We start from the raw sequence: 27,879 nt of genomic DNA on the forward strand, positions 1-27,879 counted from the left end.
GTGTTTCAGCAATAAGTTGTAATATTTGTGTGATTTTCTGCTTCCCCTTTAATTCTGCATATTATACACTGATGGCCTTTCCTAATAACAGTAAATTGAAATCCTGGAATACCCCTTTAAGTAGTGGCAGAAGGTAAACTAGTTGGTCTGTTTAGAATGCAGGACATCCACATTTAGGTGGCTCCAGGATGAAAGGCTGAGAACTAAACAGTTTTTATTACTGCAGTGAATAGGTTTAATTTCTTACTGTTACTATTGCTTCTTTTTTTATATATAATCTCTAATTGGAAGTAGCAGTCTTAATTGGTGCTTTCTGCTAGGAATAGTCAAATATATAGCACCCATTGTTAGGCAGGATGTCAGGCCTAGAGATTTCATGGCACCTTTTAGTATAAATAATGTTGTATGGAAGCAGACAATGCAGCCATGGATCAATGTGTAATAAGGAATGCTTTTGTGAACTAGAGATTTTACCCTGGAAGCATTCTGTGTGTTTAGTCATGGCTACGTACTGGGTTAAGTGGGACACTGTTGATAAAGGACAGAAGTAAAGTGATTTATAATAGTCTGATGACTCAGAAGGAGGAAATAAAATGTCGGAAATGCACATAGATTGTAGGGTTATGACTAATCCTTTGACAAAAGGAATTGTTACAGTGGACCAAGGGAGAAGAAAGCGTTACGGTCAGGGTCACCAATTCTACTGTTTTATATTTGTGACCTGAAGAAGAACTTTTTAATTTTTTACATATTGCTATATAAATGGTGACATGGAGAAAGCAGTCATTAGCAGAAAAAATTTGCTCTCATATGCATTCTAAAAATTGCATGACAATACCACCACGTTTTGTACATTATGTACTGTTCAAGAGCTATACTTATGAGCGTAGTTTTCTGACATGTCCATAAGAAATATCTGGTCTGAGGTGAGAGTCAATGCTAGCAGAATGATGACTTCACATTCATGGTTGGGAGAGCATTGGTAGCTTAGCAAATCGAAGAATAACCATATGTCAAACCTAGTGCCTGAACACAGTATGAATTTTGCTTTAGTTGGACATAAGTTCAGGACATGAGGAGGAACTGAAAAGTCAAAATATACTACAGCAATGTAAAGTTTATCCAATGATTACTTTCACTTCAAAATGTTGTAGTGCTATAGGTTTGCCTTCCCGTGGACAGCCTCAGACCTCACTATGTGCTAAACCTAGACCTGCTGCATCTGTATTATAGATCAGCTCTTCCATGAGACGCATACCTTTTTATTGTACTGTTTGGTATGGCATTTTATATAAGACATTGGGGTTGTAATGCAGCTAAAAGGGTCTTATAAAAGAAGAAAGCTAGAATTCTAGGTGGCACACCAATAACTTGGGAGAAATCTACATACAGTATGGAGGTGCTCACCTGGTGTTGTGATGAGCCATATGATATGCCCCAGTAGCAGCAGGGGTCCCACAACACCTCGTCACTTGGAGTAATCAGAGCACCCTTCTAGACTTGGTTTAGACGAGGGCAACATGAAAAAAAAAAAATTGCTGGTACCCACGCTATATCCAATAAAAGAGGTAGGATGTTTTTGGGCCGTATATCGTGGTTTGCAGTAATTTTTTGTTTTCACACTTTGCATATGCTAAAAGTACATCCCATTGTCATATGACTGGCCAGCATGCCTCTGCCTCAACTGTAATGAAAAGCATAGTTGACTTTACTTTTCCCTACAACTATATACAGAAAACATGGGAGTCAATGCCAGACATATGCAACCATATAGACACATAGTTGCCTACATAAATACTGAAAGCATTGTCTGAGCATGGTTTGAAACTTATGCTCTATAACTAAATGCTCACGATTCTGTTGGAAAGATATGTGTATGTTGGGGTGGGATGGGAGGATGTTTATCAAGCCCATTTGCCAAAAAGTTGCAACTTTCTGCACAGGCCCCCTTTTTGTGCACAAATTCTGAGATCAGGGAAGGGAAGGTGGAATAGAGAAGGCAGGGGCCTACACAGCCTAATACATTTTATATTAATTTTGCCAGTAACCTTTTTTTAATTACACCAGAAATCTACATCACCTAGATTTCACCATTCAAGATGTACTAACAGTATTATAAGGCGTGGCTGTCTTAATAAATTTGGTGCATTTTGCACCAGCTTATTATTTTATTAAGCCTGGCATAAGAGACTCAATAGATATATTGATTTCGGGGTCACAAGTACATTATTCAACATTCAATTTTCCTTCTAGAACTAAAAAAAGAATCTCTTCCCCCTATCTAAGAGAATTCACCCTATGCAAGATGACAGACATCTGTTCTCCATGGAGGTTATGATGTATAGCTGTGTCTATTGGTCTATGGTTATTATACAAAAGTCTGATTATTATGCACATATCATAGGAAAATCTTAAGAATTCTTCATGATATCATGTGAGGATGGATGTGTAAATGAGCTATAATTTCCAAAGGAAGAGCATGTAACATAGCTTTAGGATCTCCATTTAGGTATATGGATGTAATGACAGCATGGTGTTGATATTGCTGACAAGTGATAATTTACCGAGCAGATATTACTCATTAACATTCCCTTTATAGAGAAGAAGAAATGAACATTTGAGTCTTGGCAGCATTTTATCTTAGCTGATATGATTTATGTAGCTTCATAAATTATGCACTTGTAGAGATATTGTCGCTGCTAATTATGAAAAAAACATGATTTGTATGTATTTTTAATTGTATGTTTTGCTCAGCTGAGCACTTGATAATAATTTTAAGTTGATATTGTACATGTTAACAAAACAAATGGTTTTTAAAAAAATCCATTCAATTGTGTTTTTATATGATTTATAACTGCATTCATGTCTGTACACTCGCTTATAAATACTATAAAAGTCATACTTTCCACAAGTGATGGAAGGTTAGGGGATTGTGCATACATAGTGGTGATGGGTCCTCATATCAAAAATAAAAATGGAGACCTTTCTTCTTCTTCTGGTTAACCCCAGTACATCCCTAATTTCTTGGAAGAGGAAAACGTAGTACTGTTCTTTTCAGCATACTTGAGATCATTCCCAAAATGTATGATCTTAGGAGAGGTTATTAGTGTTGGGCGAGCATGCTTGGCCGAACACCATTTTGACTCGAGCATCGCAATGCTCGACACATTGTGGTGTTCCGCCGAATCTCGAGTCTCCTCCCCGCACGTTTGTTGTCTGGCTCTCACTGTAATGCCATAACCATGTTGGTTACTGGCATTACAGTGATTGGCTGGCTGGAACGCGTCACCGGTGACACATGGTTTGGCTCAGTCTTAGTCAGGGAGAGCTGCAGCAGAAAGGAAAGCTAGTGTAGGGACAGGATTTTTTTTATTTTTAGGCAAGGTTTAGTCTTGAAATGTGTTAGAGACCCAAAAGTCCTTTTAAGGACTATTGTTTTATCTGGCTGCAATATATATTATTAGCGCAACCTGCCGCTGCTGACAGTGACACAACCTCTGCTACATCTGTTGTGTTACATTTGCGCATCCTAAATATCTGTGACATTCAGCGCAATTGTTTGGCCGCTACTGACAGTGACATTACCTGCGCTACATCTCCTGTATAACGTTTGCGCATCCTAAATATCAGTGACATTCAGTGTAATTTATTTGCATAAACACTTACAAAACCTGCGCTACTGTACGTGTGACATACTTGCAAGCATATATACCATTTAATATGCTCAAGGCGAGCAGTAAGGGATGGGTAAGTGGCCGTGCTGCTGATGGTGCACGCAGAGGCTGTGGCCCTGGGCGCGGTGAAACCGTGCCTGCTGCCAGAGCACAAGAAACACACTCATCCACAATACCTAGCTTCATGTCCCAGTTTTCAGGGCAGCGCAGGACACCACTCTTGAAGTCACACCAGTGTAACCAGGTGGTCGGTTTGATTGCAGCAGATAATGCTTCCAGTCGGTTAAGCACCAACCTGTCTTACACAAAGTCCAGTCTCAGTAGCCAAGAGTCTGGTCAAAAGAATTCTCACCCTCATCCCCCTTCTTCCCACCATGGAGAGTCTTGGCAAACAAGTGATCCCACACTCGGATATTCCGAGGAGCTCTTTTCAGCGCCATTCCTTGATGTGGGCCTCTCACTAAGCCCATTTGAAGAGGAACATGAGATCTTGTGCACTGTTTCCCAAACTCTTGTGCATCCACAGTCAGAAGAAGATGATGGTGGGGAACGGCAATTAGTGTTTCACGAGGTGGATGATGATGATGAGACACAGTTGCCAATAAGTCAACCGCAATTAGTGTCTCAAGAGGTTGATAATAAGGATGAGACACAGTTGTCAATAAGTGAGGTTCTTGTTAGCTCAACAAGTCAGGAGGATGACCAGAGTGAGGAAGTGGAAGAGGAGGTGGTGGACGATGAAACCACTGACCCAACCTCTGAAGGTGGCAAGCCGAGCGAGGACAGCAGTACAGAGGGGGAGGGATCCACAGCACTGCAACAGGTTGGAAGAGGCAGTGGGGTGGCAAAAGGGAGAAGGTGGGCCACACCAAATAGGCCCATAACTGTTTCCCGGAGCAGCCCTTTGCGGCTATCTCCCTTGCCAAGGGGTAGGTGTTCCACAGTCTGGTTTCATTTTTGAGGAAAGTGCAGACGATAAAAAGAATTGTCATTTGCAATCTTTGCCATACCAAAATGAGCAGGGGCGTGAACACTATTAACCTCACCACCACCAGCATGATCTACCACATGACATCAATGCACCCTAATAGGTGGGCTGAACGCCTGGGTCCACAATCAGTGTCTGCGGGTCACACCACAGCCTCCTCTTCTCCTGTGTTACGTGCTGGCCAATCCCCTGTCCAAGACGCAGGCCCGGATGCCTCCCACTCTGCACCTGGACCTTCGCAAGCACCATCAGCTAGCACATCCACTCCTGTGTCCCAGTGCAGCATACAGATGTCCATACCCAAGGCCTTTGAACGAAAGTGCAAATACCCAGCCATCCACCCACAGGCCAAAGCACTAAATGCACACGTTTCCAAATTGCTGGCCCTGGAAATGTTGCCATTTAGGTTTGTGGACACTGAGGCTTTCCGCAGCCTGATGGCGGCAGCTGTCCCTTGTTACTCAATCCCAGGCCGCTACTTTTTTTTCTCAGTGTGCCGTCCCCGCCTTACACCAGCATGTGTCCCGTAACATCACCCGTGCTCTGACCAACGCAGTTATTGGGAAGGTCCACTTAACGACTGACACATGGACAAGTGCTTTTGACCAGGGATGCTACATTTCCCTGACGGCACACTGGGTGAACGTTGTGGAGGCCAGGATTGAGTCGTACCTTGGGATGGCACAGGTGCTACCGATGCCAAGGATTGCGGGCCCTACTTCCATCAGGATTTCCGCCACCTTCTACATTAATGGCTGCAACTTCCTTCTTCCCCTCCTCCACTTCCATCTCTAAATTCTCATATTGCAGCACCAGTCAGCCATCAGTCAGTAGCTGGAAGCAGTGTAGCACTGCAGTGGGGAAGCAGCAACAGGCCGTGCTGAAACTAATTTGCTTAGGTGACAAACAGCACACCACCGCAGAGCTGTGGCAGGGGATAAGGGACCAGACTGAGTTGTGGCTCTCGCCACTCAACCTACAACCAGGTATGGTTGTGTCTGATATTGGCTGTAACTTGGTGGCGGCTTTGGACCTCGGCAAGCTCAGACACATCCCATGCCTAGCCCACGTCTTAAACCTAGGGGTTCAGCGGTTTCTTAAAACCTACCCCAATTTGCCTGAGCTACTGGTGAAGGTGCACCACATATGTGCCCATTTCCGTAAGTCATCTACAGCTGCCGCCAGTCTGGCAACGCTAAAGCAGCGCTTGCAATTGCCAGCTCACCCACTGTTGTGCGATGTAAGCACACGCTGGAACTCCACGTTCTACATGTTGGCCTGGCTTTGTGCGCAGCAGAGGGCAGTAGTGGATTCCCAGCTGCAACATGGTTGTCACCTTTCCAGTCAGCTTCCACTCTTCACAAGCGATGAGTGGGCATGTATTTCTGACCTCTGTGAGGTTTTATGCAACTTTGAGGAATCAACACAGATGGTGAGCGGCGGTGCAGCTATTTTCAGCGTAACCATCCCACTTCTGTGTCTACTGAAACGCTCGCTGATCACAATGAAGGTGGACACTTTGCATGTGGAAATGGGGGAAGACAGTATATAGGGTGATAGCCACACCACCCTCAGTTTGTCTTCTCAGCGCGAATTGGATGATGACGAGGAGAAGGAGAAGACGGTTGCCTCCGCTACAGAGGGTAGTATCTATAGCAGGTTTATTCCATCTGTTCAGCATGGATGGGTCGAAGAGCAGGAAGAGGATGAGAACAGCGAAGTCTTGTCTGTTGGGACTCTGGCATGCATGGCTTACTTTGTTATGCTGACTTTCCCGTGGCCTTCGCGTTATACACATTTTGGCCAACACCGATTACTGGTTGTTCACCCTTCTCGACCCCCGCTACTAAGAGAACTTCTCATATCCCATTCCTGTGGTGGAGAGGACTGGCAAAATGGTGCAATACCAGAAGATCCCTGTGGAAAAATTGCTCCTAAAATTTCCAAATGAGAACGCTGGCGGCAGAGTACGTTGTTCCTTGGGCAACCAAGGAGGGGAGACGAGGGAAACACACAGCACAAACAAAGGCAGGGCAACACTCTCCAAGGCCTGGTACAGTTTTATGACACCCCTTTCAGCACCCTCACCCTGATGCGCGGTCTAGTGTCACAAGGAGTGAAACGTTTTGGAAGATGGTGAAGGAGTATGTAGCAGACCATGTCAGTGTCCTCAGTGATTCCTCTGTGCCTTACAACTATTCAGTGTCCAAGCTGGACACGTAGCTCGAACTGGCGCTCTACGCTTTGGAGGTGCTGGCCTGCCCTGCCTCCAGCGTTTTGTCAGAGCGGGTATTTAGTGCTGCTGGGGGCATAATAACTGATAAGCGCATTCGCCTGTCAACTGAAAATGCTGACAGGTTGACTCTTATCAAAATGAACAAGGCCTGGATTGCCCCTGATTCTCTACTCCACCAGAGGAAAGCCGCTGAACATAAAGACACTTTAAATGTGGCTTTTATGTTGTATTGAATACATTGTATTCCCATGCACCCCTTCCACCACAAAAAAGGGTATATGGTTCGAACTTACTTTTATCGTCTTCTTCCTCCTTCTCCATCATATCAACATGCTTATTAGGCTGCCCTCACTCCTAATGTTTTAGGGGACAGCTCAGCAGCAGACCCTCACCCCTAATGTTTTAGAGGGTCACTAGCAGGCACTCGCCCCTAATGTTTTAGATGGTCAGATCAGCAGCAGACCCCCACCCCTAATGTTTTAGATGTTCAGCTCAGCAGCAGGCCCTCGCCCTAATGTTTTAGAGGGTCAGATCAGCAGCAGGCCCTCGCCCCTAATGTTTTAGAGGGTCACCGGCAGGCCCTTGCTTCTAATGTTTTTGAGGGTGACCAGCAGGCCATCAATTATAATTTTTCAAGGGTGTGTATGATGCCCTTCTTTAATTGTAATAATGGGTGCCTCTTCCTTGTAATTTTTGGCAGCACTTGCACTTTATATACAAGTTAATATGCAGGAAATAATGTTTCCTAACAATTTTTCCTCTAAAATTGATTTTATCTTCGGTTTTGTGCGCATTATTGTCAGTCTGTAAAAGTGTTGTACTACTCGGACAACATCGTTCCAAGCAGCGACCTGGGAGTCCAAGATACATCCAGACATCCTCCCCATGCTGTTCACGAACCATTTCAGTGGTGTTTCCATACAATTTCTGACCTTTCCATGTGAACCTGACACCCTCCCCTCTTCAGAGCAAGGGGTGCCTGAGTAAATGCTCTGGTTCTCTCATTGACTTCCATTGTGCTCTGGTGCTCTGTAGAGCATCCGAGCATCCGAGCATCCCAAAGTGTTCTACTTGAGCACCAAAGCACCAGAGCACTTTGGTACTCGATCAACACTAGAGGTTATTCCTTCACAATTTCTCGCCACCAGGGCTGGCCTTATGGGTGTTCTACCTACACTCCTTTCTGAATTGTGTAATGAATTTAAATGATATTTAGGATTTTCTCTTTGTTCGGCCTCATGCACACGACAGTAGTTCTGGTCCGCACCCGAGCCACAGTTTTTGCGGCTCGGGTGCGGACCCATTCACTTCAATGGGGCCGTAAAAGATGCGGACAGCACTCCATGTGCTGTCCGCATCCGTTGCTCCGTTCCGTGGCCCCACAAAAAAAAAATATAACATGTCCTATTCTTGTCCGTTTTGCGGACAAGAATAGGCATTTCCACAATGGTCCTTCCGTTCCGCAAATTGCGGAAGGCACACGGGCGGCAATCTGCGGACCGCAAAAAACTGCATGGTCGTGTGCATGTAGCCTTACATGCATACATTTTATTTAAGTTGTGAAATGTGCACCACTGGCTAATCAGCCCTTGCACTCCTAACTCCATACCCTGTGCTTCTCCCCAGCCACAGCGACTTTCTCTATGACATTTATTGCTGGCATGAGAAACCTTTATATATTTTAGGTCTTGGCCACACAGGCATTTAATGCTATTTATTGTAAAATATCGGATTGTAGCAGTTAAGTCGTTTTTACCATTGGCTGTTATGTGGAAAGAAGACATAACTTTATGCATAAAATGTGAAACCGTCCATATGACTACAAAGCAAATACAGTAATAGCAGATTGTTTCTGCAATTGTGATGCTCTGCCTTGGTGTTATTAAAATGTGACATTCAGTCAGACTTGCCTGTAGAAATAAATTCAATTCCTTTTTGACATTTGCTTCATTTGGTTTAGTTTGCGAGTGTTCTCGTTGCTCCCTTTTCTTTTTCTTATTTTTTTCTTTTTAGCCATCAGGACAACAATTATTTATTCATATATTCATCCTAGACATTGTGGAGTGATCTCAGGCTCTTCAAATCCAATTTATATCAAGCAGTAATTTCTATTACATGTTTAGTTGTTTAGTCACTTTATGAAGACATTGCATAGTCTGTTTGTTGCTAAATGTGTGCATCAGGACCATTAATCAGCTCTCAAACATATTGGGCCAATTAAGTACATGTAACAAAGAGAAAATTCATAAATGCCATTTCAATCCATTACCAGCATCAGGAAGGAGCTTGTTTGTTTTAAAGAAAACAATTAAATTTTTAACATGTTTTTTTTTGTGTGACATAAGGTTTGTATTTCCTATCTTTGAAGCCTGAACATTTTATATATATATATATATATATTTTTTTTTTGGTATTCATTGATTTTAAAATGTGACAAAACCTGGTCATGCAATTGATAAAGCTGTGGCTTGAACACTTGTTTGACCGACAGCTAATTCTCCTGACCCCCTTATAAAATCAACTCTTGGCCAGGGATGTATGAGTTCTGAATGGGAAGAGGAGCTACCAGTTTTCTCTGGTGAAGGCTTATCTTTCAGAGAGTAAAATGATTAGTCATGCTGAAATCCAACATCCTAATTCTTCTTTCGGAAGCAGATGTCAGGAGAAAACATTCATGGCACCCTATACACGAGATGGTCAGCTGTTCTTGTAGACATCAGTTAGTCATTTCAAACCTAAAATATATCTTAGATGTATTATTCTGCAGTTCATTATAATCTACTGTCTAATGCTGTAAGGTGTTGTGAACAGGGAGGAGGCTAGCTCTAATTGGAAAGCCCCGAAAGATGTCTGCTTACAAATTGATCATTGCTTTACCTCCCATATCTCCAGAAACTTTTAAATACATAACTTAATCCATTAGCAGCCCAGCTTTCACACTGCAAATCTATGGAACTTGTACTTTAGGCTTAGTGATTCTTTTGGCGCAGAACCAAGGCTTTTGTGGCACATGAACTTCATATCGGCATCTAACCACTTTCTAAATACCTTAGAAAAGAATTCTGAGTCAACAAAGGTGGATTTGATATTCTACTGTGGTGGGCTGAAAAGAACATCTTTCTAATGAAATTTTTCCCAAAATGGACAACTCCTCTCAGCTATCCACAGCTAAGGCTAAATAATACTAGGTAATACAATTCTGATACAAAAGGAGATTCTGCATCTTAATCTTCTACTAAACCTGCACCATAACACATTGATCCACTCTAAAAGGCTCTGAGTAGTCAGTGAGTGATATAATGTTCATGGAGTGTGATCCAGCAGACGGCACTTTTCCAGTTACAAAGCCGGCACTCAGAGACCGAGCATCTAGTGACGTCATTGAGGTTATAAGTGGCAGTGTGGACAGATGATCAGACTGGTTGACGAGAGTTCAATGACGGGACTTTGAGAGGAGCAAAATTGAATGAAGATTAGATTCTGCGAAGGAGGGTCATTAAGAGAGTGTGTATGATCCTTATCCAAGGTAATGCTTGTCCCCCAGCTAGGGTCTAACCTTGGTATTAGAGTGCTGGATGTTAATTTTGGTAATCAGATATCCAGAGATAGTCTGAACATTGGTAAGCTATGGTTCAGGTTTAGGCTACTTTCACACTAGCGTTCGATCGGATCCGTTCTGAACGGATCCGATCATAATAATGCAGACGGAGGCTCCGTTCAGAACGGATCCGTCTGCATTATTTTAGCATATAACAGCTAAGTGTGAAAATAGCCTCGGACGGATCCGTCCAGACTTTCAATGTAAAGTCAATGGGGGACGGATCCGCCTGAAGATTGAGCCATATTGTGGCATCTTCAAACGGATCCGTCCCCATTGACTTACATTGTAAGTCTGGACGGATCCGCACGGCCAGGCGGACACCCGAACGCCGCAAGCAGCGTTCAGCTGTCCGCCTGTCCGTGCGGAGGCGAGCGGAGCGGAGGCTGAACGCCGCCAGACTGATGCAGTCTGAGCGGATCCGCTCCATTCAGACTGCATCAGGGCTGGACGGCTGCGTTCGGGTCCGCTCGTGAGCCCCTTCAAACGGAGCTCACGAGCGGACCGACGAACGCTAGTGTGAAAGTAGCCTAAGTCGAAGAGTGTTTCAAATAGGGGGAAATTTATCAAACCAGATACATCTGGATTTTGGTGTAAAAATGCCCCATAACATTTCTGTGACCTTTAGGAGCCACGCCGGTTTTCGAAAGTGGTCTATATTTAAAGGGGTTGTGCATGGGTTGTATATTGATGACCTATTCCAGGATAGGTCATCAATATGGTATTAGCGGAGGTCCGACATACTGCACCCCCACCGATCAGCTGTTTGCTGTGTGCATAGTGTAATGAAGAGGAAGCAACGCTCGTATGGAGCACCACCTCCTCTTCAAATAACTGATCAGATATTGATGACAAGTCCTGACGATAGGTCATCAATATAAAACCCCTGCACAACCCCTTTAAGAATGAAAAGTGAGCTTAGACCTGGATTATGACACCTTTATTAACTGCGACTCTTGGAAATTTTGCAAAAAATTTGCATCCTGGTGTATTCTTTAAGACTAACTCATACAACACAATGCAGTTGCTCCAAACACATGGAAACGGTGCACCTTTTCTTAAATTTCGTGCAACCAAACAATGCAAAACCAGACTGAAAAGTGATATGAAAACAATCTCAAATGATAAATGTCCCCCTTAGGGCAGAATCTCCGTATTTGCTGAAACCGAAATGTCGCTTTACATTTTAATAACTGCAGTATGGTGCTCTGTCCTCCTGGAAATGCCTAGAGCTTGTAATCCAAGGGACATGGGAAGAATGCAAATCTGTTTCATATATGACCATTTGCTCTTAACTACATTTTACCCAAAAGAAGTGGCACACCTTCTATGGAGGCAGACCACGGAATTGCAGGGGGGCCCTACTCTAAACTCCTTATTTTCGTTCCAATATCAAAACACTGCATTTTCACATTGCTGCCACTAGATGGAGCGCAGTGCAGATTATTGCAGCTTCCATTTAAGTCAATTGTACCTAAATAAATTGCTATAGCCTAGTGGTCGCTGCAGGCAGCCAGCTTTATTATAGATGGGAAACAGGATATTTCTCAATGTATTTATGTCTGAATACAATGACAATTCTGCTGTTCAGAATGAGCACTATATTTGTGACGCACCAGTTCCAATTTACTGACATAGAAGTTTGATAAAGAGGGTAAAGCCAAGGACACATTTTATTACAATTTTTTAAAATAAAATGTTTTTGTGTTCTGCACTGCCTGGGACTGTATGGTGCACAGGTACTTGAAAACTTATGGGACGGGGCCCCGTACCACTCCTACATTTGATAGTAAAGGTAGTAGGTGAAATGTGTTAAAACATACTACTGGTTATCAGGCTTCTGCCTGGTGATACATTTTTCGTGCATCATTGAATAAAATAACCAGCAGCACCAGCCATTCCTCTACATTTTCATTGTTTGGATAAAAGTACAATGAGATACAAAGCGATAAAAAGGTGTAACGTTTTTTAGATGTAAAAAGGTTTTCGAGGACTTTATAATGTGAGTGCTCAGAAAGCAGGTAAAGAACTGCTGTGGATTTAGAAAGCGGTAACAAAGGCAGTCTTTAAATACAGCAGCTCTGCAACTCCGATTATGTTTAATTTGCCTGATTGTCGGCCATGCAGTGTTAATTAGGATTTACCTTGCCAAACTAGTTTTTGCTAGATTGGCAAAATCAGGAGAGCTGCATTTTCTGCCTGCATGCTGGGTTAAGAGACGCTATATCCTTTTAGATTAAGGGCAACAGCAAGGACAGGGATGTGGCATATGATGGAGGGATTTCATGAAATGGTTTGTCACAGACAAATAGAAGGACATGTGATGCACAGTCACCATCCCGTTTGCATGTGGCAATGAATTGTGCCCACTTCTATTTCGGTATGTTTCCTCTTTGGGAGAGGTTATATTCCCAGTTCATGAAAGATGAATGTGGTGTCGCACTAAAGATGTTCTGCTAACAGAAATGAAAAGCTTTCTCAGACGTTGCAGTGATGATAGTGGGATTGCATTTGAAAATGCCTATTGCTTAATACTGTGGCGTAGACCGTAGGAATTCATAGAGAAATGACTAAAATACAGATTTACGGAGAGTTCCTGTTTATTTTAGAAAGACTGCATCACGCAGAGCAATGATCAATGTCTGGATTGTAGTGAAGTGAACGCATATGGTTTAACTTATATATTTTATTCCTGAAATCTTCATCGTACATTTAAGGTTACTAAACACAGTCCTGTCTAACATCATTATGTTATGGAGCAGGAGGAGCTGAGCAGATTGATATATGGTTTTATGGGAAAAGATTTAGTATGACTCGTAATTTATGCATTTAAATTTCTAGTCTTGTAGTCCCGGGGCTGTCTTATTAGTGACCTCTACATACACAGTCATGGAGGGAAGTCCGTCTGTCAATCACTGGTTGGACCACCCACTGGACTCCTCACTGGACAGGGGTTTAAAGTTTTACTGAAGCTTTACCCACAAAGCTATAAATCTACTCAGCTCCTCCTGCTTTATAACACACTGCCTGCAGATAGGACTTCATGTACAATCTGATAGATTTCCTTTTAATAAATTCCGGTCTTTAATATATTTTTCTTAATTATTATTTTTTATTTTATTTTAGTCTCTGAAGTCACGTATGTCATATTCAAATAATAAATCATAAATGTCTTGTTAGAGTAGTTTCATTGGACTAAAGAGAGGGGAGATGGCCATCATTTATGACTGGTTCTTTATCCTCAACTTACAGTGGACATAGGACCGCTGTATTTTAGGTAGGTGGGGGTCCCAAAGGACTAATCAGCCATGTAGGGCATATCCTGTGATGTCTAGAAATACATTTGGCTGGGATACCCGTTTTACAAGAACATACAGTGCTAAAAGTCCTCCCAGACTGTGCACCTTATATAACGCAGTATATATGATGAACTAACTTTATAAATATACAGACGGTATAAAAAAAAAGTATATTGGAAAAGTTAACCAGTTGTCTATAGAATACTGCCTTCATCCTGTGTTAGCAGCCAATAATGCAGTCTAAACTAAGAATATACCCAGGAGATCACCCAAACCACTCACCATAAAGGAAGAGTAATGCAGAGCTGCTCGGTCGTGTAATACAATTTTCCTGTTTGGACTAAGTAAAATTGTTTCTGACAATATTAATGTAAATCAAAAATAAGGTCAAAATCAATAACGTGGCTATAATTCAGTAAAATCTGGAAATATGTGCGGGGAAGTAATTCTCTGCTAGCGATGGATATAGACAGTAATCGTGTGATTTCACATTATGTGTTGTTGCCTATTTCATTATTGCAGGACACTGAAGACCAAACAAGGATACATATTTTTTGCATTGTGTAGCCTTAGTCCAGACGGTTCTTTCAGCGCAGCATGCATATTTCGTAGAAGTCTGATTCTATTAGCATATTCTTATCACTGTTTTACATGCTGTGAACCTCACGTTTTAATAGACATTTTAAAGGGTTTCTGTCAGCAGGAAAATGGGTATTAACCTGGCTGACATTAGCGATGTACTAATGTCAGCTGAACATAACTATATTAGTGCCATCTCACTGCGTGCCGCCGTTTATTAAGAAAAAAATACTTTTATAATATGGAAATGAGCCTCTAGGAGCAGGGGGGTGTTGCCCCTGCTCCTACAGACTCCGTTCTCCCACCTATTGCCACGCCCTGCTACACTTGATTGACAGGGCCAGGCAGCGTTGGTCTCCGCTTGCCGGCCCTTTCTCCTGTGGAAATCTCGCGCCTGTGCCATCCCGTTCAGTATTCGGTGCAGGCGCAGTGAGTTAAGCCGGCAGCCGGTGAGCGTACTTCACTTACTGTGCCTGCGCCGAGTACTGAATGGGACAGCACAGGTGCGAGATTTCCACAGGAGACAGGGCCGTCAAGCGGAGACCAACGCTGCCTGGCCCTGTCAATAAAGTGTAGCATGGCGCGACCAGAGGTGGGAGAATGGAGCCTCTAGGAGCAGGGGCAACCCACCCCCCTGCACCTAGAGGCTCATTTGCATATTAAAGTTATTTTTTCTCAATAAAGGCAGCACTAATATAGTTGTGTTCAGCTGACATTAGTACATCACTAATGTCAGCCAGGTTAATACCCATTTTCCTGCTGACAGAAACCCTTTAATGGAAGCCTTTCAATGAACATAACATTTTCTTATTATCCCAGGAAACTTCTGAGCATTGTTTAATAGCTACTGTAGGTTAACCTGCTTGGAAAAGCTCCAGATATGTATGTTAAATGGATGCCTAACAGGGACATCTGTCACCCGTAGACTATTAAGGCATCCATTTAATGTATACATGATGAAAAGCTCATAACCTATATGTTTAAAGAATGCCGTTGGCGAATGCCATCCGTCACCCATAGGTTACTATGTTATACTGCACAGTATACCCTTTTTTCAGGATTGTAATGGATGGAATAGTGTGGACTGCGGAGATATTACCTGTTTTGTGATTTATACCACTCACTAGAGCCCAGAAAGCCATTATTTTGGCCTCCGTCTCGCAGTGGAAGTAAGTGGGCATGTTTAGTATGTACATCAGGAGCTTTCCCGAACTGTTTCACAACTTCATTAACAATCTGCAGTTCTTTTTAGAGGATGTGTTAAACTTTTAAACAGAATTAATTACCTCTAAAAATGTGCGTAAAATAGAAAGCCACTTGACTCTTGAATGCAGCTCAGTTGCAGCATTAGGGTCATGTCCCTGCTGATTCCAATCCCTGATGGATTGGAAGTGTGACCTCTCCGTGACACGTAACCACTGTGGCCAGGGAATGGCTGCAGTGGTGCATGTGACCACAAACAGGACTTCTCGAATAGAGCTGCTTTCAATAGGTGAGTGCTTTTTTTAAATTTATTTTACACACATTCCTGGTGGAGATTAAAGGGGTTATCCCATGAATGATGTAAAAAAATGCTAATCCGCCATCATATAGCACATGACAATCTCTTTCTAACAAACTCAGAACCAGCCTTGTACCTCACATGGATCCAGGGCTTCTGCCATTCATTACTGCAATTGCTTTGCTAGATACAGTTCTGTTCAAAATAATAGTGGAAGCCACCTTGACACTTGGTAAATGGGCCCGACACAAGTTTGATCAAAATGTGCACAAAGAGCTTCCATTTTTCCATTTATAGTAGGTATAATACCACTTTAATTTAGAATGATCCCCATTTCTCAGCTTTATTGTTTTTTATGTGTAAAGTTGTACAGACATCATTTTTTTTATCAAAATAATAGCAGTCAGACATCACTAACCTGATCACTGTTTTTGGTAGAAATTATATTTCTACATGGCAAATAATTTACTAGCAGGTGTAGTAGAGTAATAGAAATCTAACAAACCCAACAGTCATGACATGCATGCTGCTGATTCTGTGTATTGAATCACTAATTTAAAGGGGCATGTTCAAAATAATAGCAGTGTGGAGTTCAGTTAGTGAGGTCATTCATTCTTTGAAAAATAGGTGGCAATTATTGCCCTTATTTAAGAAAGGAAGGCAGCAAATTTTGTACATGCAGGTTACAGTGCATTTCTCTCTGAAATTCTGAGGGAAATGGTTTGTTCCAGACATTGTTTAGAAGAACAGCGTACCTTTATTAAAAAGTTGATTGGAGAGGGGAAATCTTATAAAGAAGTGTAAAAAATGATAGGCTGCTCAGCTAAAATGATCGCAAATGCTTTAAATTAGCAACCAAAACCTGAAAGACGTGTTAGAAAGCTAAAAACTACCATTCGAATGGATAGAAGAATAGCCAAAATGGCAAGGACTCAGCCAACAATCAGCTCCAGGAAGATCAAAGAAGGTCTAAAGTTACCTGTGAGTACTGTTACAATTTGAAGACGCCTATGTGAAGCCAAGCTATCTGCAAGAAGCACCTGAAAGGTCCCACTGTTGAAAAAAAGACGTGCTGAAGAGGTTACAATTTGCCAAAGAGCACATTGACTGGCCTAAAGAGTAATGGCGCAACATTTTGTGGACTGATGAAAGTAAGATTGTTCTTTCTTGGTCTAGTGGCCGGAGACAGTTTGTCAGATGACCCCCAAACACTGAATACAACCCACAGTACACTGTAAAGACAGCGAAGCATGGTGGCGCTAGCATCATTATATGGGGATGTTTCTTATACTACGATGTTGGGCCTATTTATCGCATACTAGGGATCATGGATCAGTTAATACATCAGAATACTTGAAGACATCATGATGCCTTACGCTGAAGAGGAAATGCCCTCAACATGGGTGTTCCAACAAGACAATGACCCCAAACACAAACGTGCAACATCTTGGTTCCAGACCAACAAGTTTTACACATCTGAATGCATTGTTTTCTGAAGCTTATGTATGTATTACTTTAAAGCCCCATAAGATGTATGGAACAGATGCAGAAATATCTGCAACGTATCTGCCACTTGTGAAGATACCCATAGACAGCCTCTTGTCAGCTGCCCCAAATAGGTTATATTAAGGTACTACAGAAGTTTTTCCTGCTGAGAAGTCCTTGCTACCATTTATCTTGGCACTGCCATACTGTCACGTATCATTTTTCAATACATCGACAAGCCGTAAAAAACCTTTAATAGAAAAAAGGTACATGGCACACCTTATCTCATATATGGGATATGGCATCATTATTATTTTCCTTGTAGAGTTTGTGCTGAACTTTCAAACACAGAAACAAGTGCCTGATGGGGACCGGTCTCGTTTGCATGGCATGCCAAAAACTGCAGTTGGCAACAGAAAAAAACTTCTTGTCTTTGCTCAAAAAGTGAAGCATACATTGCAGTTTTTAGGATCAATTGAGTGATGTTTATTAGCAGACAGTGCCATCAATACAACTAGAAATTCTTTTGTTTTGCGTCTAGAACAGTACAGCATAAATTGACCATTTCTATCCAATACTGTCAGCGACATTCTCCTTTTTAGCACACATGCTGGGTACTTAAGTGAAAGATTTGCATGGTGTTTCTAGTCTATGACTAGCAGGCAAAAAAATTAACAAACCCAAATCAATACTTCAGTGCTTTTATCTCATTTCTATTTTTACGGTTTAACTTTCTAAGATGATAGTAATAGAAAAATAGGAAGAAGAAAACCAAGCAAAAACCACCATGTAACAAGAAATCATGTGTGGAAACATCTACGGAGTCAAATTACAAGCACCACACATGTAATACAAAACATTTTTATTGTGTCACATTTAAGGACAGGCATGCATAGTGATCACTTATAGACATATCATTATTGTAATGAGATATTAAATCCATAATACATACATATATTGTCAGTGCCCTGTCTATCAGTGCATGGTGTTACAGTACATTGCCCAATATTCTGTTACAACTTCACACATGTCAATATAATAAGGAATCACTAGACCAGACTATCACCACTCTGAATCCAAAAAGGATCTAAGTTGCCTCCCTGGTAGGGAGGCATACAAAATTTACAATACACAACTGGCACTGAAGGAGGTTTACAGACCGAGAGCTGGGGGGGGGGGGGGCAAAACAACTCCGACGTACGTTTCGCCATACTTCCTCTGGGGGCGTGTCAATCTGATATAAACCCATACTTATATACCCCATTCAATCCAAATTATCCCTCCTACTTAGTTATCTGTTAGGTTTTCACCTGTACTATGGAGATAATGGCTCCTGCATGGTGCGGGTGGCGTCCTGTGGAAATGGCGGCAAAATCCTGCAAGACATAGTGAGATCGCCTAGACGGACTAAGATCCATGATCAAGCCGCACGATATCTATGGAGCTGGTTCGGCAGACCCCGCACATGCGCACCAAGTGGGGGGAGGGGAACTAGCCGCTGCATCACTGTGGTAATTCCCGCCCCTCAATCAGGACTGGGCGCCATCTTTAAACAGGGCAATATGCACACATAAATTAGATAAAAAGGCTGATCCAATAGTGATATGGGGGTAAATAAGCTACCATATGCTTATGAATTAAATCACCCACAAGTCTAATAATGCACAATGTGACTATATGTGTCAAATATAGAATACTGGGCATTCGTCATCAGAGGGAGAGGAATTACAGTGAAATTAGTGAAACAATTCCCATCCCCCATAGATCAAATGCCCACCATCTTTAGAAAGAGTGTTATGCCCATATCAAATAAATAACATGGTGAAATATATAAATAATACTAAAATACATAATATGGCTCTATATATGAGAAAGTATATCCCTACCCCGTCAATTAACCCTCAAAAATATATGAAATCTACAAGAGAATATTGTCTACAATAATTACACAGAAATATTTCATCCAAAGATATAAGATATTGGCAAGGGGTGCATAGCCTGAATAATCTTCCCATGATTGTAATTCTTAAACAAAATAATAAACTTATGATTAGCTTATAAGGTGTCCATACCTATGGACCTCATCCAACACTCTATGTGAAGGAAAAAAGCTAAAGTGCAAAATTGCTCAAGTGAAAAATGTGACCGTGTGTTACAAAACATGCAAGAATATAAAATAATGAATAAATGAGAAAAATCCATAATTAATTGGCCTTGTGATGAACCATATAAATATGTTTACAGTGACCTACATGTTAAAAAAGGATACACCCCTTGTCCCTAACATCATCATTGCAAGTACATTCCTAAAATATCAATTGTAGTTCTATCTTTTTTTTTTCAAATCATAATCCAGTATAGCACATAAATAAGATAACAATTTAATTTAAAAAAATAGAAATAGGAACTTCCAATCTCCATATAATCCCTAGGCCTATACATACATATATCTATATTTTCCACCAACATCCCTCATGGTAGTCTCCAGCAGTGAGTACCCTTATTCATAATGACAACAACAATGTGGGTATAATACAGAAAAGCAAATATATTCCCACTATTTGTCAACCATCACAATTAACACATAATGGAATGGAATTATTATATTGACATGTATAAAGTTATGTCAGAATATTGGGCAATGTACTGTAACACCATGTACTGATAGACAGGGCACTGATAATGGTGGGTGATATGTATGTATAAGGGATTTAATATCTTATTACAATAATGATATGTCTATAAGTGAGACATACATGGGGACCTAGTGATTGGGGGGTATCACTCTCTCAGCACCTTACTGCATTGACTTTTTATTACTTTTGCTAATAGAATAGGATCAAATAAAAATATAATGAATATATTCCACCTCTATCTTCTGTACCTATGGGAACCTACTGAGAATCTGTCACAGAGGTAACTTTAAATAATCATTCATTGTGTACCTCCATGACTCAAATTATAGCATCATTAGGAAGGTGGTTTCATATTTGCCACTCTGTTAAGTTGCCCATACACGTAAGAGCACAGTCTGTCGAACCCATACATTTTGGTGTGAAGACCCAATGACTCTCTTATCGAGCTGTGCCGATCCTCCCCAGAGCGGATGCTAGTATGTTAAATTACAGCGTCCGGCAGTGACTTACCACCCGCTCCCCATTCAGAACACGTGTGTGGGTAACTAGAAAGACTATTGATGGACTTGAATTGTGTTTTAGGGCTGCATAATCCAAAGAAGTTTTGCTTTAGTATTGGTATGTACAGGTTCTTCTGACCTCTTTTTTTATGTTACTTGTTGTAGATATGGATGGTCAGGTACAGAATGGGAACCTAAAGTGCTCCTGGCAACAAATACCTAAAAGTGGCCCCATGTTTTTGGAGGTTCTAAATTAACAGGAGGCAGCACAACAAAAGTATCGGGATCAGCAATACCATCTACCACAGTTCAGCACAATATATTGCCCCAAAAGCTGTCCCTCCGAGTTGGCCATCAATAACGGCCATTTTCTCTCTTTCTCTTCCAGTTGTCTCTGATTAAGATATGGAGCAGGGTGTGGATGGTGAGGAGGAGAGATGCCAGACATAGTTAAATTCAGGAGAGAATGTCGCTGGCTGGGTACATGAGTACCTTATTCACACAGCGTTAATTACCACTGAGAGCTTATTATGTACCCAGCCAGTGAGGTAGATGTGGACTTGGGCAGCCCTCTGTGCATCGGGCCAAATGGGGAATTTCCCTGTAAGGTCTATGGCCAAACCGCCCCTGTAGATAGTATCATCCATATTCATGTAGTCACTCTTGGTTTAGTTTTATTTCAGGTTTTAGAAGTTGGCGTGTTAAGTAAGTGCATTCTTTCCCTAGTAGCTCCTACTATAAAATCATATGTTACTTGTTTGTGGTTGATATGGCTATTATTCACCAGATGTAAGATTTTTAAGGTTGTTATTTGTTAATTATGGTAGAGAATGTATGATGAGGTTATTGATGCCTTCTTTCTCAAGGATTATTACATGAGGATCTTTAACAAAAACTGGCTTTTATATATGTCCTCCCATATGTTTTTGTAGGTTGTACCTATCAATAATGAGTGATGTAGGCCATTAGAAGACTGCAGATCATAAATCTAGAAAGAACATTTTCATCTTCTTCCAGGATAAAGCAAATCTAAAAAAGTGCAGCCTCTCTTTATACTCTCTTCTAGACAGGATGTTATAGTTTCATTTTGCTTTGTCTAGTAAGTGATCTATCCCAAATAATACATGTAAGAGTGTGGACTCACAGCCTAGAGACTAGAGAACAACAGAATGTGGAATATTATCTGTTCCCCGATGAGAGTACCTTTATAAATCCTGCAGAGTAATTCTTGATGAACGGCATCCAGTACTGGCCACCATGGGATATGAGCAGCGTGATGGTGTGTACCACTATGGCTCATTAATTACTTTAGCGAGCAAGGTGACAGCTAATCCAGAGTAAACTCACCATTTCTGTTGATGGCTACATGATTGCTATCAACCTGGAATAAGCAGGATCTAAAGCTTTGATGGTGTCTTCTCTACATGTAAAATCTCCCTGCGCAATGTTCTGCAGGCTTCATCTGCACTGAGAAAGATAACAATGTTCTCATTTACAAAAAAGAAATATTCTAATTCTTCCGATTTTGCATGCAAGTTTTAATCTACTTTTGAATAAAACATGTTTCAGTGTCGAGTGGCTACAGACACTTTTGCATATAAAAAGAATAAAAATGCTTTGACTTTTAGTCATTTGTTCTCATATTTTAACACTCTGAGGATATTTGCATTGTTAATGTGACAGGGGTTAATAAGTGTAACTACTTATTTAATGGGACTTATGAAGTGCTATGATATTAAAACACATTTTTTCAGAAAAGCTGCTATGTGTTAACTCATGCAAGCTAACTTTAAAAAAAAGTCACATATTTGGGACTCATTTAGAGCTAGCCATCTGTAAAATGAACTGTGAATAATATTTGCCTGCTTATAAAATTAACCTGTACCATCTGTGTCAAGATCTGTTTTTCACATTCCAGAATTGATATACCGCCTCCCATCAGTTTGTCTGCATTTTCTATATTTTGATATTGTTTTCTAGGTTTGATGAATAATTTATAAACTGGTATCTGCCACCTACCCACCATGGTTCTTTTATAACAGATCAGCGTATGTCTGCTGTCAATTACAACATCAAACACTTGGTTCCACAGAAATATAAAAATAAATTCATATTATAGAAAGACCAGCTGAGTCCGATCCCTTGAGCCAGCCCATTACTGGTGGCATTAAGGCATTCAGCTTGCTCATTTCTAATTAATTTACTTTAGTTCAGCCTGGTAACTGGTCAAATAGGGAAGTTGGGTGGCATTATAGATTAAATATGGGCAGATTTATGAAACCGACTAACACAAACATGTCTATATTGCCCATTGCAACCAGAGTAGAGCTTTCATTTTTCAAGCACAGAATAGGAATTGAAAACTGTGCTGTGGATGGCTTCTATGGACAGCTAAGACTTTTCATTTTGACAGTTTTATAACTCTCCCCATAGTGTTAAAGTTTCTTAAAGAGCATTCCCACCAGAGCAGTAACTATTAATCGTTCTTCATCCTCTAAAATCAAATTATGTTTTTAAGGTTTATTTTTAAAGTTTATGCCTTTCTTCCATGCCGAATGTATTGCTGCATAACTGGGAAGAGATATGACTTAGAAGTGTTGTGTTGAGAGCAGGAATAACTAGTAATAACCTAGGAATTGTTGGATTGACAGTTTGATAGAAGATATTCATTCAAGGACTTATTTACTGTATTGTGCTTTTGGCTTTTAGGCAGAAGCTCTAGTGGGCTCTGGGTGGCTCAGTGGTTAGCTCTGGTGCCTTGCAGACCTGGGGTTCTAGATTTGAATCTGACCAATGACAACATCTGCATGGAGTTTGTATGTTCTCCTCATTTGTATGTTCTCCTTCGGTTACTCTGGTTTCCTCCCACACTCCAAATGCATACTGATAGGGACCTTATATTGTGAGTCCCATTGAAGACAGCTTGATGCTAATGTCTGTAAAGCGTTGCGGAATATAGCAGCGCAAAATAAATGAGTAAAATAAATAAAATATACTTGTCAACCTCAATTATAATGCTTCCATGCCTGGAATTTTCTAGTAGCTCTCCTTCCAGTTACATGTAAATCTTGGTTCTATATTTTGAACATTCTGAATTTGTAGGAACAGAATTGTTTTAGCCATAAGATCTCTTTTTTTTTATCTGTGACACTGATAGCAAAGAAGCCTATGGAAAATTAAGGGGGGAAGTGGGGGATTATCACACCCTCCACTCAAGAATTATGGCTTTTGAGACTTTTTGGGCTTATTTTACTTTTTCTTTTTTTGACCACTCACCCCCGTTTCAGTCCAGATTTATCACTACAGCTTTTTTTATGTCACAAATGCAATTCAGTAGGTGGGTACAGTAAAATAACTAGGGTAGTATTTCTAGACAAAAGGGTTTGATTTAAAGGTTTGCCAAATTTACAATGTGCACTGTTTGATACATTTTGCACAAAGTATACCAACACGGACTCAAGCAAAACTAACTTCAAATATACTCCTCATGATAAACTCCACCTAAGAGTTAGAGAGGAACAGATTACTTGAAATTCATAGTTGATATATACTTCCAAGTATGTCATGAAAATGTAGTATGCTATAGTTTTCAGCTTAAAGGGGTATTCCCATCTCAGACAATGGGGGCATATCGCTAGGGACCCACACCTATCTTGTTAACGTAGCCGGCAAAGTGAAGGAGGGCACACCATGCATACGCGGCTGCACTCCATTCATTTCAATGGGGCTGTCGAAAATAGGCGATCACTGGCTCGGCTATTTCCATTGGCCCTATGGAAATAAATGGAAGCTGTGGCCACGCAAGTGCGGTACGCTTCAGCGCTTGGTGGTGGCTGGAACCAGGGGTCCTCCAGTTACCACTTTCCCCGCTCCGTTCTCAATATAGTGACCCGCAGCTATCAGACAATGGGGACATATTCTAGCGATATGCCCCCATTATCTCAGATAGGAATACCCCTTTTAGTAACAATAAATGAACCTTTTTTAAAAATCTGTGACATAAAGGAGTTGTTCAGTGATTTATGTTGATGACCTGTCTTTAGGATAGGTCATCAATATCCGATCGGTGAGGGTCCGACACCAGTCCCCACCAATCCCCAAATTAGCTGTTTTTTGTGGTGTGTATCCTCACTTGGTGGTTTTTGTTGGACAATGATGATTTTCAGACTTTCAGAATTAATTATAAGCTATGCATGGCATTTTTCCAGATTTTTTTACAGGCTCCTCAATAGAAGGAAAAATAAAGTGTATATGTTCCCTGGATTATTTCTTTTAAGTTATTTCACTAAATTTCTTAAGGAAATATAAAACAAGCAATAAACTATGTGCATTATTAATTAATTAGCCCTAAATATATTGACAGGCATTAAATAAAATAAATAATCCAGGGTGACATGAACTTCACGTGATCCCCAAAAGATGGCTATATGAAAAGCCACAAGACAAGCTTTAAAAAAGCTAGTAGTTTGTGGCACTTTTTAAAAGCCAGAAAAAAAGACAAGAAAGAGTGGGTGAAAGAAGTTTTAATCAGACATTTTTCAGTCGTCTCTTATGAGAATTATCTTTGAAATTCTAAAATTCTTTTAAATTCGGGTTTTCTTTCTTTTTTTTGGCGTGCAACCACTTTATTCACAGAAACTATTACTGGAAATAGCTTGATTTATTATATTGTTTTAATGTGCTCAGTAATGGATCTGTTGCATTTGCATACTAAACCATGGTTAAGTCAAGAACTGTATTCCAGTGAGGGATGAATGAACAACATACAGTGCTTGTAGTAAAGTTTTAAGTGCTAGCACAATGCCTGCTTAACATTGATTTTCATTGAGAGTCTTTGTGATTATGAGGAATGTAGTGGGTTTGTTTCATTCTCTTTGGTTGTTGTAGACAGTGAAAGGCTATCTGTATAAGTATTTGGTCTTTTCTAAGCTTGGTGGACAGACAAATAGTCTGTCCATACATCTTGGCACAGAACAATGAAGTACAATATCGACCGAGCGTATTATATACTTTATCTGAATACAAATGAAACTATCTGTTTCTCATCCTTGCTAGCTATGTATATTAGATGCTGAAATCTGTGGCTTTGCCTCTGGATCTTTGTGGTTTTGGTCACATTCATCTTATACAATCAATACACAAAGCAATATGTAGCAGCAATGCCAGAGTTAAGCTAATGGCTTCTGTAGGACAAACCTTCTGTAGGTATAAAGCAATATAAAGAAGTTATAATGATATATTTATAATTAGTATCCACACCCATTACTGGTGACATTCCCAAGCAGCACATGACCCAGCAGTGACATGACGTTCAACGTCACTGTTGAGGCCACTGATTGGGTGGAGCCTATCCATGCAGCAAGTTTAATGACAGGGACCGGAAGTTGGCCAACACAGCCCGGGAGCCACAGAGCCTAAATAGAGCAACAGGGTGCAGGTAACTATAGCTCTCTTCACAGGTCCCATTGGGAGGAATTAAAAAATAAATCCTGGACAACCCCTTTAATGGTGACCTTTTGTCTTGTACCACTACTAAGAACTCAGAGTTTCCGTAACCAAGAAATGTAAGCTCTCTTTGGCCTGTGAGCCTCATATGGATGTATCCCTATAACAGTTTTGCCCTGCTATGGTCACTGGAAAAAGTATTTTAGTTGAAAAGGGGCATAGACAAATGTGAAGAATGAAATATAAAACTTTGCCAAGGGAATATCAAAAGATTCTCAGAAGACAATCCTGTGGATGCATATTTGGCCATAGTCATGTCACGCCTGCATTACTACTTCAGGTGCACTGTAGTGCTTGCAGGCATGCATTTGGCAAGCTTTTATATTTTTAACATTGAAACCTTCAGAAATTTGTATGTGGACATCTAAAGGAATAATTCTTAGAGCAATGTAACCCATGACCTGGTAAGGTGGTTGCTGGAATTCCAGTATGAATACATTGATCAGCATTCTCTTTTTATCTCTTTTAAAGCAAGCAGTGTTAGGCCTCTATAGCAAAATCACAAGTCTGCTGCAGGTTTTGTATTCCTGCGTCACATAGGATGCATTGCATTGCTGTAAGGCTCCCCATTTGGCATATGTTTCGCCAGTTAATGCTGGAATCCTACAGCCTTTATTGTCGTGAAAAGGTAGTTAAGCTATGCTTTTGAATATAATTAGATACAAAGAAGACATGATTACAGTTTGTTTACTCAAAGGCAGGCACATGCAACTTGCTAGGCATACAGTTGCATAGCTATGGCAATTTCAAATGGTCCCACCAAACCTTAAAGAGGTTGCCCCATCTTGATATTTATGGCATATCACTTCTGGGACCTGCTCCTATCTGAAGAATAGGACCCTGCCATGAATGAAAAGCACACTGCACATGCGCAGGGTCCTGCCCATTCACTATGTTGAGTAGCCAGCATTTAGCAGTGAATGGCGAAAGCTGAACTTTCATGGTGGGCCCTAAGGTGGGAAACATGAGTTATAAACTCACAATATCTCTAGAGGATCAAGTGGTCAGTGACAAGGTCTTAACCCATTCTTTGCTGCATTAAAATAAAGATCTCATTGGGTTACTATAGATATTGACTTTAGATAAATTAACTGTTGTGTCTACAGCATATACAGCTGTTAAAACTGTAAAAGCTATATACAAAATAGGTTTAGTTTGACTCACACTTAATTCACATGGTATGCTAGACTATACATAGGGTTATTGCTTTTACTATGGTGTTTTCTTTTTGTATTACATTTATTGTATAATATTTTGCTTGTTTTTTTACCATTTGCCTGAACCCTATGTTAAATGCTGAAAAAAAGCAAACATGTCTATACGTGTATATGAAAAGTGAACGTGTATATAATTCTAATTCAGCTATATTTATTTGTCTGTTTTAATATTTCCCAATGTACCTGTCATGCCCGGCTCTGACTATGTGCGGAGGTCGGCCAGAATAGCAGCACGGCTTTAGTGTTTGTTTTGGAGTTGTGCTGGATCCGCCTCCCATCAGGTGCACTGGGTGGGGTCATTAGTTTAAATGGCTCTCATTTCCAGTGCTCTGAGCGGGTTATAGAAATCAGTCTGGCCTAGGAAGCAAGCAAGGACGGTTTTCTGTCCCAGCTCTGTTAAGATAAGTGGGGTTTCTGTTCTTGTTGTTTGCTGTTTTTGTTGTGTTGATATCTTCTCTCCCATCCAGGTTCTGTGTGAGCAGGCTGCTCCTATTTCCCCTTTTCACCATCTCAGGGAAGTTAGGGTGTATTAGCCTAGGCACGAGGACACAGCATTCCTACCACCAAAGTCTGCCTGTGGGCTGAGCAGTGCAGGGAGAGAGGTCAGGGATTAGCTAGGAGGTGACCCTTCCCCTGCTTCTTGCTCAGAGCCTGGTTGGCC

General features: G+C 41.0%; 2 protein-coding genes across 5 annotated transcripts in view; one reads left to right on the plus strand and one right to left on the minus strand.

Annotated features, from left to right (window-relative positions):
* Nucleotides 1-27,879, plus strand: part of IMMP2L (inner mitochondrial membrane peptidase subunit 2) — a 1,176,402-nt gene that overhangs the window by 466,171 nt on the left and 682,352 nt on the right. The gene's annotated exons all lie outside the window — the stretch shown is intronic.
* LRRN3 (leucine rich repeat neuronal 3) overlaps nt 1-27,879 on the minus strand; it is a 58,641-nt gene that overhangs the window by 21,003 nt on the left and 9,759 nt on the right. The window contains exon 2 of one of the 4 annotated variants that reach the window (XM_044280331.1): nt 21,844-21,963. The exons of the other annotated variants lie outside the window; for them this stretch is intronic. The gene's annotated coding sequence lies outside the window, so the exon portion shown is untranslated. The remainder of the gene's footprint in view (nt 1-21,843; nt 21,964-27,879) is intronic. 4 annotated transcript variants of the gene reach the window in all.

Source organism: Bufo gargarizans, chromosome 2 (genome assembly GCF_014858855.1).
Source record: "Bufo gargarizans isolate SCDJY-AF-19 chromosome 2, ASM1485885v1, whole genome shotgun sequence".
Taxonomy (NCBI): Eukaryota; Metazoa; Chordata; class Amphibia; order Anura; family Bufonidae; genus Bufo; species Bufo gargarizans.